The sequence below is a fragment of the Tasmannia lanceolata genome, unplaced genomic scaffold (genome assembly GCF_043159265.1).
Source record: "Tasmannia lanceolata isolate RefF3 unplaced genomic scaffold, GAP_Taslan_0.1 ptg001028l, whole genome shotgun sequence".
NCBI classification, from domain to species: Eukaryota; Viridiplantae; Streptophyta; class Magnoliopsida; order Canellales; family Winteraceae; genus Tasmannia; species Tasmannia lanceolata.
In genome coordinates, this window is record NW_027519690.1 from 870 (window position 1) to 7500 (window position 6631).

Here is a 6631-nt window from a genome sequence, read left to right on the forward strand (position 1 = left end):
ATACATACATTTTCACAAATAAACTGTCCGAGGACAATTATTTTGGATGTCTTCTCACAATAATCGTGATGGAGAAAGCACCAAGTCAAATCGAATGGATGAAAAATGATGTTCCTGCATGGATAGGGATTATAAATTCTCCCATTTTCATCCATTAAATAATATTTAAGTACTTGTAAAGTCTGTTTTAAATTGTCAAGTAGCAAATATTTATTTAACAAGATCTGATTATGAGTTATTAAATAGTAAGGTGAATAAAAATTCGCAATTTTAGGTACAGTCCCTAAGGGACCCAACGAATTCCTAATCGGAATCATGGGATCCTCTTTAATTTGAATTGATTCTTTTGTCACATTGTGAGATTTAGAACCATTGAATGGACCAATTCGAGAACAATTGGATAATGACAAAATTAGAAAAGATTGGCATTCCTTATTTCTATTCAGCAACGTACGAATAGTTCCTTGATGTTGGGTAAGTGATTGAATCCTCCTCGCCTTGGAATAAAAAGGATTGATATTGGTGTGATCTGATCCATTATCTGGGATCAATCCCGAACCCGCCATATCATTCCTTTTTCCGATATACGAAATAGGGGACTTCACTAAGTCAATTCTTATGAAATCTCGAATCAGATCATTTGCCCTCACTTCAACAATGGAAGCCTGAACCTTTTCTATAGAACCATTTCGGTCTTGGTCCCAATTCAATACTAAACAAGTACGAACTAATTGAATACTTGTGTAATAAATTCCTCGAATTGGTTTGCCATTTCTATAAAGGATATAATTTTCAACTCGGAATTTCACATTATCCCTTTCTTGCAACAGATCCTGGGGAAAAAGCGTTGCTAAATTGATACCATCAGCTATTTCATATGTGACTACGGATCGAACCGAAACAAAATACTTTTTCTTGGTAGGTGTGATCCGTTGGACATAGATCCAATTTTGTAATTTTTTTGATTCCTTAGAATTTTTTTTTCCCGTTCCTGGTGGTATCAAGATGCCGCTGTGCCGGGAGATCTTATCTGTCTCTCCAGGAAAATGGATATCTCCAGAAAAGATTTTCAGTTCAATCCTTTTTTTTTTTCTCTCCACTCGGACTAATCCACCTACGCGGCTTCTTGTATTTAAAGTGATTCGTGTATCGACTCCAATGATACTATTGTTCTGTACCATTATGGACGAAGAGCCAGGTAAGATATGCACTTCTTCGGGAATGAAAAAAAAGCGATCTACTTTCATTTGGTATTTCGGACTAAATTCCTTTGCTCCTCGATACTCAATCAAATCCTCTTTTTTGACGATTGAATCCACTTCTACAGTCCCATACTTAGTAATTCCTGAACTGCTTCTTCTGTATCGGGGATCGTCGAAATAAGCAAGAATACTATTTCTACGTAAAATACCATTTATGGGTATTTCAATCGAGATACCAGAACGAGGCATTAGTTCTTTCTCTCGTTCTTGATCATATTGGAATGGGATGATGAATCTATTTCTTCGCCTTTTCGCCAATAAATCAGAATTCTCGTGGAGAATGGCAGGATATATGAAATTCCAACGACCATTGGATATGATTCGAGCAGGTCCTGAATAATCAAGAATCTTTCCCTCTTTTTTACCGGAAGGATCTGAACTAAACAATTTGTGTCTCACTCGATCATTAGTCACTGAGAGGTCAGAACTCTCTCTCTGTTCGACAGAAAGAGAATGAATGTTCATTTGATCTTGATCCTTGTGGAGCGAAAAAGGCACTATACTAGATCTGCACGGACCCCCCGATAATATCCATAAATGACTTGTTTTAGGTAAGAGATGAACATTACCATATGTATATTCAGGTGCATGGTACACATCGGTACTCCAGTGCATTTCTCCCTCTGAGTCAGAATAAATATGTTTTCGAACTCTCTCTTTAAAATTGAAAGTGGATGTTCCAGCGCGAATCTCGGCAATCACTTGTTCTGATTCTACATATTGATCATTTTGAACTAAAAGAAAACTTTTTGGTGGAATATTCACATTATGTAGAATATCCTGACTCTCAATAGTGACATACAGGTCTATATAACATAGAAAAGCAGGATGCCCATGACGTGTACGTGTGGGATGAACCAAATCCTCATTGAATTTTATTTTTCCATTAGAGGGGGCTCGTACATGTTCTGCAGTACCACCTGTGAATACTCCACCGGTATGAAAAGTTCTTAATGTTAGTTGAGTCCCTGGTTCCCCAATTGATTGACCCGCAATGATACCTACTGCTTCTCCCAATTCGACCAGGTCACCATGAGTGGGACTCCGACCATAACATAATCGACAGATCCAAGATGTACTCCTGCAAATAAAGGGGGTTCGAATATATATTGATTGTGCTCGAAAGGTTATGAATCGATTGACAAGCCCAACCCCAATATCTTGATTTCGAGCGGCAATGCATCGTAGACCCATATATATATCGTCTGCTAATACACGACCAATTAGTGTTTGGATCAACATTTTTTCCGTCATCCCATTTCGAGGACTCACGGAAATACCTCGGATAGTGCCACAATCTGTTCTACGTACAACAATGTGTTGAACTACTTCAACAAGTCGACGCGTGAGGTATCCAGCATCTGATGTTCGTACAGCAGTATCCACAACTCCTTTGCGAGCTCCGTAGCAAGAAATGAGATATTCCGTTAAAGAAAGTCCTTCGCGTAAATTGCTTTGAATGGGTAAATCAATCATTTGTCCTTGGGGATCCGACATTAATCCTCTCATACCGACTAATTGGTGTACCTGAGATGCATTTCCCCGAGCTCCCGAAAAGGACATTATATGGACTGGATTAGAAGGATCCGTCATCCTAAAATTAGGATGCATTTCTTGTCTCAAATATTCACTTGTAGCATACCATATCTCAATGGATTGACGTAATTTTTCTACCGCGTGTACATTCCCATAATGATGGTGCTTTTCCAAAATCAAACTTTGTTGTTCAGCATCTTGGACTAGCCATCCCTTAGAAGGTATTGTTAAAAGATCATCAATTCCTAATGAAATGGATGTAGCAGTGGCTTGCTGGAAACCCATAGTCTTTACTTGATCCAGTATGTGTGATGTATATGCCATTCCGAAGTGATCTATTAATCGACTAATAAGTCGTTTCATGGCAGTTCCATCTATCACTTTATTGTGAAAGACCAGATCGGCCCGTTCCGCCATAAGTACCTCCATATTCTGTTGAGTAGGATTCGACAATAGGTTTGAGTCAGTGATTCGAAGACTTCCTTTCCTCTATCTTGATTCACGTATCAATTCAGGAATTAGGATACCGGTTGAACCGTAGAGACCCGAATTCACAAGGTATCGTATCACATAATTACTTAGCTTAGGTACCTTATGAGTAGGCTCGGCAAAACCCCTGTATGGCTTCTTCTATTTCTCGATAAAAAGAAATATGACCAATGGTGGTTCGAATGTATATACAAAGGATTTCTTTTTTGACACTTCTTACTAGTAGATAGTGCCCATAAATCTCATGATAGGTACCCAAAGATTCATATTGAACTTCGATGGGCACTTCTCTTGGGGCAATGAAACGTTGATCTAGTCGCCACCGGAGCCACAAAGGACTATCTAAATTGATTCGTTTCTGCCGGTAAGCTCCAAGTGCATCATAGGAACTACAAAAATAGGGTTCTTTTTCTTTCGTATACTTATAGTTATTATTATACTCGTAAACTGTTTCATTTTGATAGTTTCTGTGATTCCATGGATTATACCTATTTGCACAAATACCTCGACGATTTCCGATGGTTAATACATAGAGTCCAATAAGCATATCTTGGGTTGGTATGGAAATGGGATCCCCAATAGCTGGAGACAAGAGATTCATATGAGAAAACATAAGTAAACGAGCCTCTGCTTGAGCTTCCAAAGATAAAGGTACATGAACAGCCATTTGATCCCCATCAAAGTCTGCATTGAATCCCTTACGAACTAATGGATGTAAACAAATAGCACGTTCCTCCGCTAAAATAGGTTGGAACGCCTGTATGCCTAATCTATGCAGGGTGGGTGCTCTATTCAGCAATATGGGGTGCCCTTGCATAACTTCTTGAAGTATTTCCCATACAATTGGTTCTTTTTCCCGAATTTTACTTTTTGCAATCCCTATGTTGGAAGCAATATGTTGTCTGATTAGACCACGAATTACAAATGTCTGGAAAAGTTCTATTGCTATTTCTCGAGGTAATCCACATCGATGTAATGAAAGCGAAGGGCCCACGACAATGACGGAACGCCCCGAATAATCGACCCGTTTACCAAGTAGAGTCTCACGAAATCTTCCCTCTTTGCCTTCAATTACATCTGAAAACGACTTGTAAACTTTATTATGACCATCCCTCATTGGTTGCCCGCGGATCCCATTATCAAGAAGTGTATCTACGGCTTCTTGTACCAATTTCTCCTGACACATTACTGATTCCCCTGGCGTAGATCTACTTGTTGTTAATGGATCGGTAAGAGTATTGTTCCGATAGATAACTCTTCGATAGAGTTCATTAATATCCGAACTCATTGGTTTACCCCCATCTATCTGAATGATTGGTCTCAACTCCGGAGGAAGAACTGGTAATAGGCACAAAACCATCCGTTCTGGTTCTACATTTGTTCGAACAAAATGCTTAGCTAATTCCATGCGTCTAACCAAAAAATCCTTTCTTCTTCCAACTTTTCTATCTTCCCATTCATTCCCAGTGTACCTTTCTTCCCCTAATTCCTTCCATTCCACCAATGAATGATCTGTAATAATTCGCAAATCTGGATCGGCTAATTGTTCTCTGATAGCACTTGCTCCAGTAGAGATTTCTCGATTTCGAAATGTATCGAAGCCTTGGGTAGTAAAAAAAAGTGGGATGCTATATTTCCGGGATTGTATTTCATATTCGAATGAACCTCGTAATCGTAAGAAAGTCGGTTTTTTAACTATGGGCCTAGCAAAAGAAAAATTGGGATAGGTTCCTATAGGATCCCCCCCTTAAAAACCGGACATGAAGGTTTCCTCTCATCCGGCTCAAGTAGTTACACCAAATAAATAATAAATAAAGGGGGTCTCACTTTCAAATTTTGTTCTAGAAACCCCCATAAAAATCTACTCCTTACTCAAGTTCCCAGTGAGAACCAACCTATATTTCATTGATTCATTTTTACTTTATATTTTATTTTCGGAATTACTTATTCATTATTCAATTACGACATAAATAAAATGTGAAATTGTTGAGTAGCCTACGTCCCCTCGAATGATGAATCCCCTTAAAGGAATACCTTGGAACTCATAAGGGATTTACTTGTCTATGTATCGTTCCATTCGATCTTTTAGGTCCCTACTTCACCTCGACGGTTATGCTATGATGTCCCTTGAAGCATATATGCGATGGATAGATTCCTGTAACCATGTCATATTTGTTTACTTGAACAGAAAACAGAATTTATTTCTAAAAGAAATGGAGTGGCTAATTCCAAGAAAGAATTCTTTTTTTTTTTTCACGAGGTACAGCTAGCAATTCCTATTTATATGTTACGGAATCGACCATGGATCAATTCCCCCTTTATTTGGAAGTATTGAATACACCCATAATTCTGAGCTTCATGTTCTTCTTCTTCCTCTCCCAGGAGACATGTCAGAGCCAGGGGCATCCCAATCGGATTAAATGGGATGACAGTTTCTCATTCCGAATCTGTAAACTCATAATTTCGATCAAATCACACATCGCAGTATACTAGGCTTTCTAATTCCTTAAGGGGTTTATCTAAAAGATTCGCGATATAACTAGGAAGACGTTTAAAATACCACACATGAGTCACTGGACATGCCAGTTTGATGTATCCCATTTGATATCTTCGTATCCGAGAATCAACAAATTCGACTCCGCATTGTTCACAAAATTTCGGGTCTTCTTTTTCATCTCCGATCACTCGATAATTTCCACAAGCACAAATTCCACTTTTTATAGGTCCAGAAATTCTTTCACAAAACAATCCATCTTTTTCCGGTTTATTGGTTTTGTAATGAAAAGTATAGGGTTTTGTCACCTCTCCAACTATCTCTCCATTAGGTAGTATTTTGTTAGCCCAAGCACTTATTTGTTGAGGAGAAACTGATCCAATTCGAAGTTGTTGATGTTTATACCTGTCGATCATATTATAGAATATAAATTCTGATTCATTCCGATCAAGCTTCCTTCCTATGAATCTGGAAGTTCTTCTCAGATACAAGGAAATGATTCAGTTCCAGAGCCAAAGATCGTAGTTCTCGAACGAGTAATCGAAAAGATTCTGGAGCATCCTCGGGGTTAGGTATTGTTCCTCCAATGATCGTAGTACCAAGTACTTCCTGACGAGCTCTAATATGATCAGATTTATAAGTAAGCATCTCTTGTGAAATATGAGCAACACCAAATCCCTCTAGAGCCCAAACTTCCATTTCTCCTACTCGTTGTCCCCCTTGCCTGGCCCTTCCTCTAAGGGGTTGTTGTGTAACAAGTGCATAATGTCCACTGGAGCGTCCGTGGATTTTATCATCAACTTGATGAATTAATTTCAGGATATAGGACTTTCCTATTATAACAGGTTGT